Raw genomic sequence first — 21,256 nt, 5'->3', positions numbered from 1 at the left:
CGGCTAATGTGATCTGATAGTTATATGGTAACGATGATGATGATGGTGGTGGAGGTGATATCATTCCCATAATCTTTTATAAAATTTGCATTTTAAAAAGTGCCTATACATACTTTTTTATTCTATAAAATTCAATATTCAGGCTAGACATTAGTTTCTTTTACAGTTTTTAAAATGTTTTTCAATTACAATTGACATACAATATTATATTAGTTTCAGGTGGACAGCACAGTGATCATACATTCACATACCTTAAGAATAGACATTACTAAGACTTAAGCAACAAAGTAGCAGAACCAGGAATTAAAACTTTCTAATTCAATATTTGATATGTATCACTTTGTGTTATGGATATCATTCGATAGTCCAGTTGAATGACCATGTTTTATAATAATTTAAATCACTCCTATAAGTATTTATCTCTAAAATACAAATCCTACCAGGGAAAGAGTTTTGCATGTTGCATTCTCGGATACAGCCTGAATACCTAGAACACTGCCTGACATAAAGCAAGGCGCAATAAATATGTGTTGAACAAATAAATTATACCACTCTTATTGTATATTAATGAGAAGAATCCAGTAAAAGGGGGTCAGATCAAAATGACACTGACGAAGGGTTCCTGAAGGCAAGCAATTCTTTTTGGAAGGTATTGTAAGTATATAATATTGGATTGGTATTAATTATGTCAAAATAACAATAATGCAAAGTGTTCTTGTTGATTACCTCGAGTAAACAATTTAGGCAAAACAATCCATCTGTTGTCTCTCATTATTCATGAAAAAAATCATACATGAAACCATCTAAGACCAAATTAAACTGATCATAAAAATTTATAGGTGGTTATTTCTTGAAGACATATTTCTACAATTTACTAGAAATGCTGTTTCTCTGCTCATGCTACTCTCTATTTTCTGTCTTCATATGATCTACAGACTCTGTTTTCACCAAGGCAGAAAGGACCTCTTTGCCACCATATCCAATGGACACTTTTCAGTTTTTTTCTTACTTGATCTCTTTATGACATCTGACTCTGTTGACTACCTTAGATTGTGTGACATGACTCTCTTCTAGTCTTCTCTCTGTCTCCCTCGTGGGTTCTTTCTTGTTCTTTCCATCCATCCATCCTTCCTTCCAGGAACTGCTTTTCTGACTCAACTAACTCCTTTCTCTATAATCTCTTATAATCTCATTTACTCGACTACCATTTATTTGTTCAAAATTCCTAAATCTGTACCTCCAGCTAATCTCTCTCCTGAGAATAAATCCATAAACTCTTCTTTCTACAGAATACCTGTATCTTCACTTCCTATAAGCACCACAAACTCATGGGCAAAAATAACCTCATAGGTTTACCCCCAAACTTTGTTTCCTTTCTACAAATCCCATCACAGTGAAAGGCACCACATCCCACATGGTCACTCATGTCAGGTGTTGCCCATGATGCATCCATCTTCCCATCCATTTACTCATCAGTTTCCTTCTATAGACTGACAGCTGTGTGTCATCCAGCATGATGTTTTGGGATATCCCGCCCCCCGCCCCCACCTTCATGCAATCAAGGGCTCTTTGCCTCAGGAGGGAATGTGGCTAAAACCAGAGAAAGAAGAGCAGGATACTTCCTGCCTTTCCACATTTAGAAACCCTGGCCACAAGGGAAATGGAAACGACTCACAGTTTACACAAAATTTTAATCATCCTCAGGAAAATATACCTCCTCCCCAGTCTAAGGGTAGAGAGGAGGAAGTGAGTTGGAGAACTTAGATAGATATTACTAGGCTCTTGAGAAAGAATAACAATAGCTAACACTTAGTAAGCATTTAGATCTTAGGCAAAGTTCCCAGTGCTTTACAAGGATTAAGTTATTTAATTTTCACAACAATTTTCTGTGGTTAGGGTACCATTTTTTAATCCACACTTTCTTCAGGTGGGGAAACTGAGGCACAGAGAGGGTAAGAAACGTGGCCAAGGTTATACAAGTAGTAAGCGGTGGAGGTGGGATTTGAACTTAGCCAGTCTCTACCTAAAGCCCACTGAGTTTATTACTGTACTGTACTGGGCCACACATCGTGTCCCTGCACGCTAAACGATGAGCAAAGTTTCACATGACAGGTGGAAAGGTCCATCGGTCTAATGAAGATGAAACCACCATTGAGAAAATGGTGGTTATAATGAAGGCAAAGAACTACTTCTGACGCACAAAGAAGGTGGAAGCTAAGAGGCTGTGACAGGAGAACTAGGACAACAAGGTAATCTCAGAGCTGAGGCTCCAGGTGAGGGTTTCTCAGTCTTGACACTATTGACATTGGGGCCGGATCATTGTTTGCTGTGGGGGCTGCCCTGTGCACTGTAGGATATTTTGCAGAATCCCTCACTTCTACCCACTAGATGCCAGTAACATCCCCCGCCCATGGCACCCCAAGTCATAATAACCAAAAATATTTCTAGATATTGCCAAATGCTAAGGATAGAGGTGGGAAAATCATACCTGGCTGAAAAACCACTGCTCTAGACTTACAGCTAGGTTGGTTTGAAGAACCAGCAATAAAAATAAACAAATAGACTAAAGGAAGGCAAAGAACCATGAGTTTAAGGATTTTGAAAGTTCCTATGAGGAATTCCTATCAGATTTTTTAAACTATGAAATAATCTATTACAGTTCTGGGAAGGAGAGAAAATTCTTTCACACAATATAGCATCTTTTCTTTGATTTATTTATCTATATGTACATTAACATGGAAATTAGTCTTTCACTGTAGTAGACTTTATCACTCCTAAGGAACCCGCTATTGTGAATATATATTTTTTTCTTTTCTCTCCGTTAGAAGCCTGGACAGCAAATCGTGAAAAGAAAAGATCAAAAATCTACAGGCCTCGAATATCTAGCTCCCATGTCGAACATTATTCAACTATTCAGGTTCTATACTTTTAATTTGTAAACAGCTTCATTAGGGAAATTGGCAAACCTGGTGTGTACATGAAGAATGTAGGATTGACAGCTGTAAATATATTTGCATAAAGCAGCAACCCACGTGGTTCAGTCTTAGAGAGGTGTCAGGGCCACCAAAGAGTAATTTCAAAATAACTCTTTAGCTTGTGTATTTCAAAACCCATGAAGGGGCCCACACAATCTTTTAAAATATCCTTTTTCTCCTTTTCAGTCACTCTGTCACATCGCAGAATATGTCCCATGTTCCTCTGAACTCCACCCTCACTGCCTCATGCCTTTCTTTTCCAGCTTCTCCACCCACTTCTTCCCCAATTTAGTTTTGTAGAGACCAAAGGGAGGGTCCGGATCTTCAGAGAGCAGAGGAAGGGAAGAGACTAAGCTGGCCAAGCCAGAATCCTCCTAAGTGAGCTGGCAAAAAGACAGGGCTTCATGTGGTCTTGTTACATTACACCTAAATTAAAAAAATATGGATGTTTTTACCAATGAGTCTCATTTCAAACCATTATTCTGTGAAACTTTCAAAGCGCACTTTGAAAAAGTCTCTTTTCTCCTTCAGCGATGTGTAAATTAGTGCCCTCAGAGAATTTCCAATTAGGACTGGCATTTCTTGTGATTTTTGAACTATTTTAGTACTTTTTAGACAAAACAGTGAAGGCTCATATTCCCTAGAAACCAGTCGAGGAAAAAACCTGGGCAAAATAGGAAAAGATAATCTTTGTTCCCACCGCATCATGCTATCTTTGAACTTTTCAAACACCCACCGCGCTGCCTACTCAGTGTTTATTTTCTTCAGGACACTTGGGTCTTCTTTCATTAGAGGCAAACGTTAGGCCAATCTGAGACTGGAAGATTTAGGCCTGGGTTAAATCATTTCCTTCCTTTTCAATTTTTCTACTTGTATAAACTTCCTTTGAGAAAAATTTCTTAAATTTTCAAAAATCATTTTAAAAGTGTCAACAGCTATTAACTTCAGATTTTATTAAGTTCTTCATAAATTTTATATGTATATATTTGAATAGGGAAAAAAAAAAGTGTGTCCCAGACACTAAAAAAGTGAGGATTGGTTGAACTGGCAAAACTATAAAGGCAAAAAAATTATAATAAGGATTAGTCTTAAAGAATTAATAGATAGGTACTATTAATAGGTAGCTGAATAAATATTTCTGTCACTTTAAGTGTCCTCCTAGCTACCTTGCTTCCTCTAATTCTATTTACTTAAAGGTTTGTTATTAATAAGGTAAAAATAATTAAAATGTGTCATCCTTATTTTGAACTTATTTAAACAGAAAGTTCTAAATCTTCTAAAAAGACGTTTACTTATTATAAGATTTCTACCTTGTTTCAGCCTTTCTAGTCTTGGAATTCAGTTTTATTTTTTTTTAACTTGCACCCAGTAACTCCTTTTATGAAGACAAAATGTTGGCTTTTGTATCAACATTTCACTAACAGATGTTAGGTAGGAACAGTCTCTGTTGGCTGCTTTCTTGAACTGACTTTTATTTTGTCTTCACTTTTCCAGAATCAGTTAAATAGGAAAACAAACAATTGTCATGTAGGTCCACTGGTTGAGGTCAACAATTGTTTCAAAGTGAGTTACAAAACATCTTTAATAGTATGGACGTGTGCCAGAGTCACTGGCAGAAGTTCATAACATGAGGTTAAGAGATGATTATTTCCATAACTGTTAACAACTCCCAGTCAAGTCACATGAAACCTTTGTGTTCCTTTCCCCTCCAACTGTAAGAATAATAGTTCTTATATTGTCTCTCACTTATCTAAAACAATCTGATTTGACCAAAAATAAATACTTTTTTCTTTAAAAAACAAACTTACTATAAGAGTGTTGTTTAAATGAACACTTTTAATTAAAAACATGAGTAGGAAAAATTGACAGGTTATAGAGGTTGGTTTGTTTTTTAAATACATTACAGAGACTACCATGCACAAAAGCTAGTTATAAAAACTGGATATACATTATTTCGTAAATTTTCAAAACTGAAAATGAATAGCCATGTGGTTTTTATAATCACTGATATACAATTATTACACAAACAACTATAAAAATGAGGCACAGGGCTGGAAGTAACAAATAAAATAATACCACCCACTATTTATTACGGATAAATTTTATATGGATAGAAAGTAACCCAATGAGGTAGGAATTAGGAGTTAGATAATATACCTTCTATCTCACTATCATTCAACCATAGTAAGTCTAGAGTAAGGAAAAGGGTGGGGAGGGAAGGAGGAGGGAGGAGGAGGAGGCTAAGGGAGACAGACAGACAGAGAGACAGACAGACAGACATCTCCTTCTAGCCTCTCAAACAGGACATTCTGGCCCTTCCTCTTCATGAGATTTTCATACCCTATTTTCAGAGAAAAGGAGGCCACATAAACTGCAAGGAAAAATAAAAGACTATTTAACTTTAGAGCTACCCTGGCTGATGTCCTGGTGAGTTAATGATGACCTAAAGAATTTAAGGGTGATTTGACTATGAATAAATTTTCCCCTTAAGAACCTAGCATCTGAGCAAAATGTGACTCCACTGTGTTAATATCCTCTTTGACAGATGTGAGCATTGAGAGAGGTTAAGTAGCTCGCTCAAGGTCACAGCCCTAGAAGGCAAGGAAGACAAAAGGTGCATCTACATCTAGTTAGTGTGGCTCCACAGACCCCTTGCCCCTGCTGCCATTCTCAACCAGTGCAAGGCTTTGTGAGAAAGTAGTGTCAAACCCAGTATGGCCAGATACTCTGCAGATGGCTTCACATCCATTTTCAAGCCTTAGGGTTGTAAAGATACTATTCAGAGAGTATCTAATCAGTTGCCATTTTTAACAGAACAAGCGTTAATGGCCAACTGTTTATGATGAATGAATTAATTTGAATAAACCTTGTATGTTTATTATATACTGCTCAAAATTTTATGCCCCCTCGCCATATCTGCTTTTTAAATCATCTGCATACAAGAAGGACAGTTGGTTTCAGAACTGAGTATAAAGTTGTTTTCATATACGTTATATGCATTGGTAAATTTCGGGAAATTTCTAAGGCATTCTGTTACCCAAACAACTAGACAATAAAATTTTTCAGGTGATTTTAGATATGAGGTAAATAAATTAACTTCTTACAGTAAAATAAATTCTCAAAAATTTCAAAGACATGGCCTTCAGCACATCTTCAAGTGTTCAATGGAGGCTAATAGCATCAGAAAGCCATCAATGGCAATATTTCTTACCATGGACTCCTCAGGAGGAAATAAAAGAAGCCATTTTAGGATTCTGAGATCTTTCTTTGATATTATCCAAGTGACAACCTCAGCCAAATACAACTCATTTAGCAGTGGTATTAACTATAGATGTTAAATAGATGACAACAATCAACTCAAATCCAGCAGACTTTCAAGACAAGATGAAAAAATGTCATTTTCTAAAATCAATGCCAATAAATATCAAATATTCAATGGAAGGCATGGTTGTTGACCACTCTGTGTTCTAATTGGTGCTTCCTAAGATTAGGGTGCCAAGAAACAAAGGCCCTAAACTTTTATTAGTGTAAAATAAGAAATCGTTACTAGAGATGTCAGGTATCAGAATACTCGTAGACACATAATGTAAAGAGCACTAAATGGTGAAGAGCACTAAAATGGGAGAGGTGAAGAATGACAAACCTGAGGGTCTCTCCCCACTCACTGTCTCACGTGGTCTGGGTTGTGTCTCTGACACATCCTTACAGTGGAGATGGTGCATCGAGCTTTGAGAGCTTAGTGACATTTCAATTTAAAATCATTCATTGCCTTTCAATCTGAAATTATAGTTAGTAACTCCTAAACCTCAATATGGTTTTTCAAGGTTAAAAGTCCAGTATTCAATAGTTATGTTTCTCAGCAGAAATGAACATGCTAAGGTAATTGCCAAATAAGTAATTTTTGAGAGCAGGCAATGTAAATCATTTATCCAGAGTTTTGATCAGCTGTGGGCAAATAGCTAAAACAGAGTTTCTGACCCTGTGTTCTCAACTCTGGTTCTTGAATCACCAAGGTGTTTCAAGGTGTTTCAAGGTGTGGCAATCTGAGAATTCTTGCACAAAGTGTCCTCTAACAGATTACTCCGTGGCTGTTTGGGGCATGGGGAGAGTGCAATGGTTATTCTGCAGTTATTTGATAGTTAGAAACCCACTTAAGCAACATATGTGAGAAGACAGCACTCTACCATCTACTAAGCATTCTCCACCTCCCACATGACACAGGTGTGTGTTTTAAATTTTCTTAATACCTTCAGAGTATTTTTTTCTTGGCCCTACTAAGTGAATTTGGGGAGTCAAGTTTTTATTTTTTGAAAGTACAGCATGCTGTTATGAATACAAATAGTGTTTTACAGAGATTAGTATAAAAAGTGTCAAAAAGATTCTCTAATATCACCAATTTGTTAAATTTATTATCTGCAAATGCAGTTATCATTTCTCAAATGAAGACTGTGCACTACTGTTTTCAATGTTTCTCCAAATTAGAAGTTTTATAAAATATAATGAATAAACACATAAAGGGATGCAGAATGACCAGGAATTTAAAAGCTTTAGGGCTCGCACGTGCATGGGCGCCTCACAAGGCCCTGGGGTGATGGGTGGCGAGGGACTACCAATGTAAGCACATTTTGTAAAATTTGAAAAAATAAAATTTGTTGCTCAGTTTTTCTTAGTGAGGGCACCAATAATCCATCCCTGCACACAATTACGGATTTCTCCTTATTAATGAGTTTATTTAGCTTTCAAGATTTGACCACCCGCAATAAAGTGGTCTCCAGAGTCTATTACCTGATAGTTCAACCTTTAAAATAGTAAGGATTTTATATGACCAACAACTTAGCACTCTCCTGCTCATGTACACTCGCTCTCTCTCAAAGGTCAATCCCTGAAATATGAGAATTGTATGAATTTTATTTTTCAACTCTCATGATGGATAATTCATGAGAACTTTAGCCCTTACATTTCATACATGTTGTTAATTAAATTCTATTACCATGAATGCTTCCAGAAGAGATTTGAAAACTAAGGGAAACCTTCCCAGCTTATTGTTGCTTCATGTTTCCTTTGATTAGTCTTCAGGAAGCCAAAGGAACAAGAACCATTTATTTTGAAGTGCAGAACATGGAAACAATGGTTTGGCATGCTTTAACTGTAGTACTTTACAACTGTCGGGCAAGATTGTTCACTTATTAGTTACTCTGATTTCTCTGATGCTCTAAATCCAAGTATTATACTTTTCCTTTTCTTTTGGTAAAGACAATTCTCTGACTCACTTTTTTTACTTCAGAACGGGTTTTACTACAACCAACTGCAAGCTAACATCAAAATGCAACTTTTAGGGTCAGTCAACCAGACCAGTAAAAGAAATGGTTTAATGAACACCTGTATTGTGGGCTGGATGTTTGTGTCCCCCGTTAATTCGTATGTTGCAATCCTAACCCCACTGTGATGGCATTAGGAGGCAGGGCCTTTGGGAGGTGATTGGGTCATGAGGGTGGAGCCCTCACGAATGGGATTAGTGCCCTTATAACCTTATAAAAAGGACTCCGGAGAGCTAGCGAGCTCTATGAGCCAAGTGAGGACACAATGAGAAGTTGGCAGATTCAGCAGACACCAAATCTGCCAGCACCTTGAGCTCAGGCTTCCAGCCTCCAGAACTGTGAGAAATGAGCGTTTGTAGTTTGAGCCACCCAGTCTATGTTATTTTTGTTACAGCAGCTTGGACTGCCTAAGATAATCTGCATGCATTCAAATCAGTGGGACCTTCAGAGCTGAATCCTAAAATGGTCAGAAAATGAGTATTTACTATTAGAGATCCAGCTTCTGATGGACAAAGTTATCTGTGTCCAAATTTCGCATGCAAAAGTCTAACTGTCATAACATAATTCAGGCAAAATGGCTGTTTGCTATCCTGTATAGCAGTAGGATGACTGGACTTATGACATAATCAACCAGATATTTTGATATTATGTAGTCAGTCTTAGCACTTCAGTTGGTGATGAGGCGGTATCAGAACTGACTTCTCACCTATTGGGATAAAGAACTAGATAGTATTGTACCACCAGCACCATTTTCAACAGCTTGGCTTTTTGACTAATTATTATCTGAAATAAAACACACACACACACACACACACACACACACACACACACATTAAAGTACAGATGGTGAGGAAAGGAGAGTCTGTTATAAATGTGGCCTAAGTCTATTATAGATGAAAACAGACTCATTCTTCATCTTCAGGAAGTCATAATTGATAGAGCAGAAATGAGACCTAGCAAGGTTTAAAACCTTGTACTATGAATAACTAGTCACACAGCCAGGGACAAGCTACAGCCTTACTCTTCTAAACTTTACTTTTCATTTAGGTAAGATGAAGCTAATAATGCCTTCCTTATTGGTTGTAAAGATTAAAGTGAATAAAGTACATGATTGCTTAGCCTAGTTCTTTGCATATAGTAGGTTCTCTACAAATATTTATTTCTCATCCTTTTCTACTCACTCTACATGTATGCAATGTGGTGCTGCAAATTTAGCTTCATAAATGATTACAATAATCACGTATTAGGATGGATCATCAAAATAGAAAATGACTAGTTAGGGTTACATCTGTTTCTTCCTTTTAAAAATGGTTAATAGGATTTCATTATAGTGGCTGCTTAGAGTGGGAATCCCTATTTCTTCGTTCATCCTTGCTATGACATGTTTGGGAATGTTACAACCTCTTTGGGCTGTGCTTCATCATCTAATGTATAATATGATTTATGACAATGAAGCCTTCCCTAATGACCTTAATTTGACACAATTCACTACACCCACATAGTCTCCCAGGATGGGTCTTATCTTGGGTCATCTCCTCTTCTCTATCTGTACTTCCTTCCCTAATGATCCACACTCGTGGCACTAAACACTTTCTGATGCTAACAGCTCTCACATATATATCTCCAAGCTAGATGGCTCTGTTGAATATGGACTCATATCAAAACGCTTATTCAACCTCACCACCTGAAGGTTTAACAGACATTCAAACATGATGCCCAAAACTCATCTTTGTTTCCATATCTGCTCCACCTTCCTCCACCTCAAATGATTATTCTAGTTGCTCTGGCCCAAAACCTTGTAGTTATCCTTAACGAATCCACTTAACCATAGCCCGTATCCAATTCCTCAGCAAATCCTATTAGCTCTACCTTCAAAACGCATCCAGAATCTGACCACTTCCCACTACTTCCATTGCTGCCACCTGGTCTGAGTACCATCATTTGTTGCCTGGATCACTCCTGACTGATCTTCTACTCTATCCAGCACTTCTAAAATCGAATCTCAACACATCCACTAGAGTGATCCTTTAAAATGCTAAATCAGACCATGGCACTCTTTTGCTCACAGCCTTGGATTAGTTCTGTTTTCCCCAGAGTACAGGTAAAAGTCCTTACCTCGGCTTCGAAAGCCCAATACAATCTCGCCTCATTGCCTTTCAGACCTCCCATCCTCAGTTATTCCATCCTTCTGCTCCAGGGACACTGGCCTCCATGTTTATCCTCAAAGCAGGCCATGCTGTATTTCCTCTGCTTGGAAGACTCTTCCTCCAGATGTCTATTAACTCCCTCTTTTCTTTACATTTTTGCTCAAAAGACACCTCCTTACTGAAGTCCATTCCAATTGCTCTATTTCACATCGCAACCCCACCTTCATCTGAACTTTTCCCTTCCAAACGCCTGATTCCCTAATGTTACCTTGATTTTTCTCCTTTCCATAGCACCTATCGTCTTCTAACATACTATATACTAGGTATTTACTCATCGAGTGCAGGGCCCTTGATTTTCCTTACCAATATCCCAATGGCCAAGAATAGTGCTAGGTGTGTAACAGTCAGTAGACATTTGCCAAATGCATGGAAGTGAATTATGGAGCAAACGAAAATAGAATATAAAGAGCTATGCTTAATTTTTATAATTAAAAGATGGACTGCACAAAATTAAACAAGGAAAGATTGTGAAGCAGCCAATTTGAAATTATAAATATGTAGTTTGTCACAACACTGCTATGCAGAATCAATTTTCATATTATGCTTCAACAAAAAATTAAACATATGAATATACTTGATGTTAAAAAATAATAAGAGTGAACTACAATATCTTGCTGCATAGATACCTAACACATGATTTTAAATGCCATAAATCAGTGTTCTTGTTTTAAAAATATCTTTGTCATCTAAAATTAAAAATGCATTTAATAAAAATTCTAATCTTAGTAACACAAAGTGAGAAGTTGTATTTTTTAAATAAAATCATTTGCTTTTTAAAAGTTTTGATACACAAAATAGCAGTGCGATGGTTAATTTTGTGGCAACCTGAGTGGGCCACATTGTCCAGATATGTGGTCAAACATTATTCCAGATGTTTCTATGAGTATTTTTGAATGAGATAAGCATTTAAATTGGTGGACTTTGAGTAAATGGGATTACCCTCCATACTGTGGGTGGACTTCATGCAATCAGAAGAAGACCTGAGTAGAATAAAAGGCTGACCTCTCTGGAACAGGAGGGGTTTCTGCCAGCAGACAACCTATGGACTTGAATTGCAGCACTGGATTTTTCTGGATCTCCATCCTGCTAGAAGACTGCAGATTTTGGACTTGCCTGCCTGCTTAATCACATTAGCCAATTCCTTAACATAAATCTTTTTATATATACTGTGTACACATCCTATTGGTTCTATTTCTCTGGAGAACTCTGACTAATGTAACCATTATAATGAATTACAGTAATACATTAATTTTGGGGAGTCTAATACAAGTGTGCTTTATATCTTAGGAGTTCCTTTTGGAGATTCAACAATACACTGTAATTTGAAAAAATGTTCCATAGTCTATTATGTTCTAAGAAAGCTGATCTAGAACAACCTTACATAGTTAATTACTTCCCTTTAAACCTTAACAAACACCCTTCTCAGAGGCATGTCTATAGCTTCAAGAACAAAGACACGTTTATTTAATCTTCCTTATCCTTTTGTACACAGTCTTCACTTGGGGGAAGTGTGGGCAGAAGTATACGCTCTGTCTCCCCTCCATTAAAATTCTTTCCTAGAAAAATCTTCAAGGCCCCTCTTAACCCTCACTATCTCTAGGATATTCTTCTGTCAAAACTCTAAATAATATGTTAACTACCCATGGAACCTTCCTTTCCAATCCACTTTGATAAAGTTAAATAGCATTTATGATTTGTCACATTTGGTGGCTTTTGTGACACCATTCTCTCCCGTTTCTCTTCTCTGATACTCCTTTTCTGCCTCTTCTCCCTCATATTGTCCTTTGACTTTCAGCATTTCCTAGAGGGACGAAGGGTTCCATGGTTGTAAAAAGTTGAGAAACCTTGGGTTTACAAGTTAAACAAAGTTCTCTATTTGAGGACTTTTTAGAGCCTTTAACATGCTAAGGAGCATTGTGACTTTCCAAGGGGGAAATATAATTTAGCGCATGAAGCACTAGAGTTCCATGGTTGGCACTAGTTCCAACCATGGTTAGAACTCTAGAATAAGAGAGAAAAAGTCCAAGAGAACGTCAAGAGAAGTCCAAGAGAAGACTGAGAAGAGGCAATCAGAGAAATAAGAGAAACTAGGACAGAATGACGTCATGGAAGTCGAGGATGGGCAGACTTGCAAGGAGGAAGCATCAACAATGTCTGTTGTCCCAGAGAAGTCAAGTAAAGTTTTGAGTCAAAGAAGGCTGAGAATTTAGGAACTAGTAAATTATTGGTGATACAAAGACAGCACTGGCATGGGAAGGAGCAGTCTGAAGTGGGCTGGAAGGTCCGCAAAAAAATGGAGAAAATAAATATAGACCACTGATTCAAGGAGGTAGGCTAAATAATCAGGGTGGGTTTTTTCTTTTTCCCTCTCACAATCGTAGAGAGTTGAGCACGTCTGCAGCCTGTGATAAGACAGCTAGTAAAGCAGATAAGTTGAAGATCTATGAGAGAGGGGATAAACTGCTGAAGCAAAGGACCCAGGGAAACTGGAAGAACATCACAAACCCAGGTGAGAAATCAGCTTTCATAGGAGAGACCCCTCTTCCCTCGATTCAGAAGAGAGATAGCTAAGGATGAGTATAGACGTGGACCAGTTTGCAATTCATCTGCCACACTCCCACAGGAGTTAGCTTCTTAAAATATAATCTCAGCATGGCTTTCTTCAGAGGCTTCCCCTTTGCCTTCAGGACGAATTCCAAATTCCTTCAAACGGCCTTTCAGAACCAGCTCCTATCTTTCTAGCCTCCCCCTCACTCACTGCCCTCTACAAACCCTATGCTCAAGTCACCCAGCATGGGGCTCCCGCTGTTCTCCGCACTCCATAGGCCTTTGCATCCTCCATTCTCTCTGTCCAGAATCCCTTCCCTCCAACAATCCCCTGACGAATAGTGAGCTTCTATGTATAAGTCAATGCCCGACTCAAAGGTCAAAAAAGGTAGAGCCTTCCCCGGCTCCTATGTCCATCCATACATAGTCAGTCCTTCCTCTATCTGACACAGCACTCTTTATAAGCCTTTTTTTATTATCATTACAACTATCTTTTACATGCTCTGTTTCTTCCATCATCTGGCACACAGATATTTATCCGGCCTGGACCCTGCCCAGCCAGTGCATAGCACCCACCCATCACTGTACCAAATAGGTTGGCTACAACTCCACGACACCCCGTGGAGCACTGCTGGGCATTCCCTGTTGAAGTCCTTGAATTTACTCTCAGTTAACACATACCTGAAAGCTTTGTTTATAAGTTGAGGATGTTCTCCACTTCTACAGCTGATGTAACATGACCATAAAGTTAATTTTTTAAGAGTAAAACCTCTGCTCTGCCTTATATTCCACTGGGGACAACAAAACTACCAACAAGGAATTGGAGACGACACAGGATTCATTCAAGGATGTTCTTGTACAATTTGGAGGCGTTTCAATTCTGTTATTTTCTCTTACCTTTCTTGACTTTTACTTACTCACTGCTCTAAATCGTAGCCCAATATAATTGTTCTCACTCACTATATGCTGTCTTTTAAAGGATAACATTTTCAGCTGAGAAAAATTGAACGAATGTTGATGAGTATAACTGGAATAACTGGTGTCTCTTAAGTTTCCTTAAGAGAATAGTATGTGTAAAAATACTCATATTTAATTTTTTCAGGCATGTTCTATCACATTTTTAAGTGATTTTAAAGCTCTTTGATGTAAATCTTTAAAAAAAAATCTGAAAATGCAAACCTATCGTGAAATCATACCCCAGTTTTCTCCACCTTCAAAGTGTAGATAAAAAGGGGGCCACATATTAAACCTGAGAAGCTTAGGGGAGGCCTACAAACAGGCCTACAAATTGGATGGTGGCTCCTACAAACAGGAACCACACAGAATGCTCGGGACGTAGAAATTCCTAACTGAAAGTGGGTCATGGTGGGGAGTCACGTCCTAAGCCTGTAGCTTCCTTGACAAAGGTCAGTCTTTACCTTCAGCGAGCCTGTCTATTGTCATTTTGCAGCTAAGATAACATACCTTTGAAATGTCATAGTAATCTCTTTTTCCAGACCCCCACCGCCCCACAGCAGGTTCCCACAGAGCCCCTCATTGTTACCTTGTTGCCCACATAACCTCCTGTACCCACCAATATAAAAGAAGCACATGTCTCTCCATTTTGCTTTTCTTCCAATCCCAAAGATTTCCCTGCTTCGCTTTCTCCCATCCCACCTCCCTAATCTACCACAAATGAATTTCATGTAACTCTTCCCTTGTGTTTCTTCCTTTTTTTAAAATGTATAAAATAAGCTGCAAAAAACTGCCATTCTCTGGAGCATTTTCTCAATCCATTGAGATTTTGCTTCCCGGCAGTTGTTGTCAGTATGGCTCAAATAAACTCATACAAATTCTCTACAGGTTTGGACGTTTCTCACGTCGACAAAAGATATAACACACAGACTCATATATTAATTAATCTATAAGTGCCTGAAGCCTAATTAGGAATCCTGGACCCAGCATTCTGAAAGAGTCCCAAATAACTTTCTGAATGAATGATCCTGTTCCCATGGAAACTGAAGTTGGGAAGTAGGAAAAGACAAAAGAAATTACAAAACGGTACCAAAGAAATTAGCTGAAACAAAACAAAACAAAACAAATCCTTGTGTCCCACTATCACATAGCACATAGTAACTTAAAAAATAATGCATATACAAAATCTAGGAAATGCACAATAAATAGCAATCTTTACTTCTGCTTAAGACAAATTAATGTTTTTCTTTTAATATTAACTTTTAGAAAAAAGGCCAATTATGGGAAACTTTTTCTAGCTCCCTTTCCAATGATCTGTGATGTGATGCTCTTATAGCGACCAAATTTGATACTAAATTCCTCACAGTAGTGGATCTGCTCATGTTTGGATATTTTCCCCACTTAGTTAAACAATATTTTCAGATCATGCAATATTTATTAGAGGCTTACTTACAGCTTACCTTCAGATTAATATTGCTCTGAATTCAATTTGAGTTGTGAATGTGGAAGACATTTATATATGTTGAGACAACCACACTACAAATATACTAAATGTCAAAAAGTATTTTAATACCACATTGAGATACTTAAACTGTTAACTACATTCTAAACAGAACACTCAAATGATTCTCTCATTATGCCAGAAAACATTAGTCATCCTTTCAGTATTCCTGTGGGATACTGCATGTCAATTCTAAATCTATACGTAACAGGACAGAGGTGCCCTCTCTCCTCTTCTTGGGCCTTCGTAGGCTGACGTGAACACCAGAAAAGAGCACCTGCATTTGTCCTAAAATCTCAGCCTTCTATCTTTCCTTACCCTTTCTAGTATCCTCATCTCCCATACAGGAGAGAAACAGGATTTGGAGTCAGCAGTTCTGACATCTTTAAATCCTGTCTGTCTCTGTGCATCCCTAAAAATATGCTAAGCCTGTTTCTCATTTATGAAACTGTAATAAAAATAGTTCTAGGTACCACACCGGGATGTTAACATGAGAGTTAAGTAATACAATTCCATGAATGTCAATCCTAAAGTTCTATTCAAATACTAATTTTATTTTTCTTTACTTTCTAATCCCTCAGATGGCTCATGACTTCACTTTTTCCTTTCATTCTTTCAGGCCACTAGTTAACCACTGACTTGGTAAAATTCCTACCCACTTCCATGGCACTGGTTCTGTTGTTTGTCTATTATTTCCCTGGGCACTTTTTTTTCATTGTCTCTGCTCTTTTATATTCTTTAACAGAGCATATTCTTCAGAATTCAGTCCTTTGCCCCTCTACTAATCTACCTCCATGTTTCCTCCCAGAGTAAATCTATCTATTTTTATTTACCACTTAAGTACAGGGGATAGCTACAGATCATTTATGCATTTCATCCCCTTTCCAATGGTCTATAGAGAAGACATTTTTAGTTGGATAGTCTGTTGCCTCCTGGATTATAGAAACTAATCATTCCTTCTCAATTTAAATACTATGATTTCTCTGGTTCTTCAAGTTTACAACCTTGGAATTACTGTTTTGATCGATTTGTCGTCTCCCATATTTAATCAACGACTAAATCTCACCAATTACTATTTTCAGTGTCTTCAGGATTTAACTCTTCCTAAACAATTTTGACAGCTGCCATCTTAAACGTGGACCCAATTACCTACCACCTGGGCTCTAGTCATCTCTTTTCTCCTAAGTCTACCCTGTATGTAAAGGTCAAAATTATTGTTTACCCAAATGCCATTTTGTTGGCATGCTGCTTCACTCTTAAAACTTCCAGCAACTTCCTGATGCCTACTTCATCAAATAGAAACTTTATACATAATATACAATCAAGTCCGCGAATACCAAACCATTTTTGGAGCCCATATTTTATTCCTTTTCAAGATAAACTCTGTGTTCTAATCAGTAAGAACTCTGAAAGTGGCAGTTTAACAGTAGAACATGTTCTCAACTCCATATAAAATAATTTTATCATCTAAGTATGGTACATTTTTCTCCTGTTTGAAAACATAAAGGGTTAAATAATGAAGAACTCTAATCATCATTAACTCAAACCCCCTCATTTTACAAATAAGGAAAACAAGACCGTAATAAAATAAAATTTTCTAAAGCCATGTTACTAAGAGCAGAACTGGTATAATCTTAGTTCTTTGGTTCCCAAGCTGCATTTTATTTATATCATACTTTTTGTTGATTTGTGAACAAAGTTGACATTTATGGTTTAAAGTATAAGGAGGTCCTTTAAACCTCCAGTAGAGGTATTTCGCCTGGACATTTAACTTATGAATTTAATAATGTACCACTGTCAAATCTACTTAGAAGCATAACTTATAAAAGTAATCAACTTAAAAAGAGAGGGTGATTCTGCCCACCACCCCAGTCAGCGTGAACATATCCCTGAGTCACCCTGTCGAGGAAGATGTAACTCGTATTCTTTCAGGTAAAAGATTGGAATCTATTGTTTTCTGAAAAGAAACATTTGTATTCAACACACTCACTGGTGAGATAACTTTGCTCTATAAAGAAAATATTTCTGTATCCTGCTTCCAAAACTACTTGTCCTATTATCTTCTAATAATTAGAAACAAATTTCCTCAGACATTCTAGTCCACATAATGAAAAAGGCTGGTCTTAACTGGTCTCATCATTACTCAGCAGATTTAGTTATCTTGCTGCTAAAGATAAATAGTTGAAAGTATGAAATGGTGCAAGAGAGATCTAACTTTTTTGTTCAAACATTAGGACTCTAAATGTAATTTCTATTACAGGGCTGGGGTACAATCTTTCTTCTGCTCTAAAACTAAGAGATAATGAAATGGGAGGTGAAGTGAAACTCTTTCCTCTATTAACACCTATATTCTCTTGCTCATAAATTCATGGTGTGTTTGGGGGAAGTGTTATCCAGCATGGAAGTAACTTCTGACATAAATGTCTACGTTGATAGCATGCATGAGCTGCTAACACAGACTCCAGCTGCTTCTAGCTTCAGACTCCAGCTAGATGCCTCTATTTCTTCCCTTCTGTCCCAACAACCAGTCCTTTCTAGAGAATCCTTAGAGCCTCAGGATCTTCAGGGTTAAAGGAACTATGGGAATGGAAATAATACAAAGAACTCATTTGAAACTTGATACAGAGTTATTAATTACATGGATTTGAACATTAAATGAAAATTTTAGAAAGTATGAGCCATTCTGAAGTGTGTTTTGGTTAACATGTCCAATGCTGGATACGTCCTTACCCTATAAGAAGCCTGCAAGTATTCTCTTTTGTTGTGTACAAGAGCCAGAGTTGACTGAATCAGTCTGCATTAAGTAAATACAAGAGAAAACTTTTAACTTTTAGGAATTTAATCAACTCTCTCTTTTACATTTACCTTTTCTTTCCATGAGCCTATGAATATGACATGCATTCATCTAATATGTACTTTTACATTTAGAAAAGATTAAAGTCCCTTTCAAAAGAAATGAACTGAAAGGTCTACGCTACATCATGAATAAAAATGTAGCTGTTACACAGTGGATTTGCTGACGGACTTTGTTGTATAACCCAGCATCTTGGAATTCAGTTAATGATAGGGTGTGTGTTTGTTTGTTGTAAGGAATTTTATTTTTCGATTAGTGTGAAATAGACTGAACAGATTAAAAGGGGGGCTATTCAGTAGAATTTGGGTTTCTTATACTGACCACCGGGTTAACGTGTAGAGTTTGAGAGAATAGATATTTCACATATTTCAAGTAGACCCACTTTGATCTATTTATTTTCCTCTTCAAACAAGTAGACTCTAAGGTGGAATTTACAAGAAAACTCAGAGGTGTGAAGTAAAGAAATATTATTATTTCTATACTATATTTATCACACTCTGCTCTTTTTTCTGTTTTTATGGATTTAAATAGTTTTTATCATGAAAAGTTTTAAATATCCACCAAAATAAAGAAAAGAATGCTCATATGCTGTATTTATTATCCGAAGTCAATGGTTATAAAGATTTTGCCACATGTACTTTATTTATCCTTTTTGTTGTTGAAAAATTTTAAAGCAAATCCCATATATCAAACAATGTTCTTTATTATTTTAGTAGGCACCTATACAAATTAAAGACATATCTCTATCACACCATTAGAACAACTAATTTCATTGGTTTGATATTTATTTTATGTATTTTTTACAATTAATATAACATATGCATACAGAGATACATGTATATAACTTATAACCAAAAATTGATGTTGGGGCATATGCTCTTTCTAAAAGAAGTGGGATATGTAATCAAAAAAGAGAGAAGACCAGTGCTCCCAACAGTGATGTTTGAACGTTCCAGTATCCTCAGACAGCTTTTCTGGGGAGTAGCACACCAGAGCTGAGATCCTTAGGATGTATCTAATCTTGGCATTTGCCTAATATGAACTCTGAGATGATACCCTTGGAATGAGATGATGAGTCTTCTGAATCCAGGGAAACTTTTTTAGTGCCAATGAACAGGTATCAAGATCCCACAAGAAGATGTTGTTATGTTATGAAGACAAGAATGCCTAGGACAATCACCTTTGGTTTGGAAATAAAGATTACTTTATCAGGCCCTCTCCTCTCATTTTTCTTAATCAATTTTTGCCTATTGTGGGACATAGATTGCTATGATTATCAACTGAGTGTCAAATGAGATTGGACTCTGAGGAGAAAATCTGCAGTTCCCTGCTCCAGGGAGTAGCTTTATAATTTTCTAACCTCCTATGTTGTGTTATATCTCAGGTAACTTGTGAGGAGGTATTGTTTGATTCACCTGAGTTTTTAATCAATGCTTACTAACTCAAGAGGAGCTTATGTGTTTTTCCGATACAAGGAAGCATCAGGCAATCAGTAAAATGCCTCAAAACTCTAAAAGGCAGACCACGCACTATGATTCCTTATAACTCTAGGGAGGTCATGGTTAATAAGGGGTAGGGAGTTCTGAAAGCAGTAAAATTATGCATTCACGAGAGACTATTTACATGCGTCCTGCAATTTTTGTTATTAAAATGTGATTTTTATGAAGCTAAGAAACAAATAAGCAAACTCCTGGTTACTTACTTCTATTGAACTAATTATTAAAGAACCATTATGTGCCAGGCACTAGACTAGGTGTTAGGAACACAAAGGTGTGTTGTCTCTGCCCTCAACAAACTCACAATGCAGAGAGATGTACAGGTAAAAAGAATAGGACCACCCAGAAAGTGCCCTAAGAGAACCAGGGACATACCAAGAGCACCAGAAGTACAATATGCAGTAGACTTGGGCTTTGAAGAATGGATGACTTGGGAAGGCTTAAGACAAGATGTAAGGGATTTTGAATTTAGATCTTCAAAGAGTAATTGCATTTGGCCACATGGAGAACATTTTAACTATGACAACAACACAGAGATGATGGAGGTTGGAAAGGAGAAACATTGTATCTAGGTAAAATGGCATAGATGTTCACTCCCTTACACCCTTACACACACACACACACACACACACACACACACACACACACACACGGAGCACAAAAGAACCTGAGTTGTTCTGGGACCAAAAGCATTCTATAGGGCCAAAGTACACTCATTCTATGGCTCCAATCAGCTCGTTTAGAATTTTTGTCATATTTTTTATGATATGACTTGGCTGCATGTTTAGATTATTAAATTAAATAATACATTAATTAATAAGAGATTATTGGACTAAATAGATTAGTGTCTATTTACACTTGAGTTATTCTTTATTCCACTGTGTCAGTTCTACTTCTGATTAGAATCCTTTGCTATTTTAAAGTGTCTACAGAGCAGTTTTTAAAACATTAGCACAATTCTCCTTTCTCAAATTTAGCACTTCCCCAGTAGTTCAACATGTTCCTTTTTTATTTGTGGTCATTTTTGGTCTTCTTTGGTCTCCTTTAAAAATAGAACCAGGTTGCACTTGTTTGTGAGTCTTAGCTGGTGCTGGTGTCTCTTTCCTTTCTGGGTGCTGGCACTTACCCCTTCCCCAGACGTGTTCATTGGGTCTGGGTTGGAATTTTTCCCTTTCTAGATTTGGTCACTGGCTTGGGAGTGTATTTCTCTCTGTTTTGTTCTACCACTTTGTTTCACTTCTTACTGTTGGTGGTTTTAACTAGAAAGCAGCCCCTCTGCACTTTGGCCTAGGATTTTAAAGTCTTCTGTATGATATCATCATGAGTACTGTTTGTGAGACCTGGCTTTGGGCTGTGGCTCAACCACTAGCAAACATAAATGTTTGTAAGGAGGCACACAACACT

General features: G+C 37.3%; 1 protein-coding gene across 2 annotated transcripts in view; it reads right to left on the bottom strand.

Annotated features, from left to right (window-relative positions):
- JAM2 (junctional adhesion molecule 2) overlaps window positions 1-21,256 on the bottom strand; it is a 50,512-nt gene that overhangs the window by 23,432 nt on the left and 5,824 nt on the right. The gene's annotated exons all lie outside the window — the stretch shown is intronic.

Source organism: Rhinolophus ferrumequinum, chromosome 2 (genome assembly GCF_004115265.2).
Source record: "Rhinolophus ferrumequinum isolate MPI-CBG mRhiFer1 chromosome 2, mRhiFer1_v1.p, whole genome shotgun sequence".
Taxonomy (NCBI): Eukaryota; Metazoa; Chordata; class Mammalia; order Chiroptera; family Rhinolophidae; genus Rhinolophus; species Rhinolophus ferrumequinum.
The sequence above is the reverse complement of the archived record's forward strand: the minus strand, read 5'-3'. Positions and strand labels throughout refer to the sequence as shown.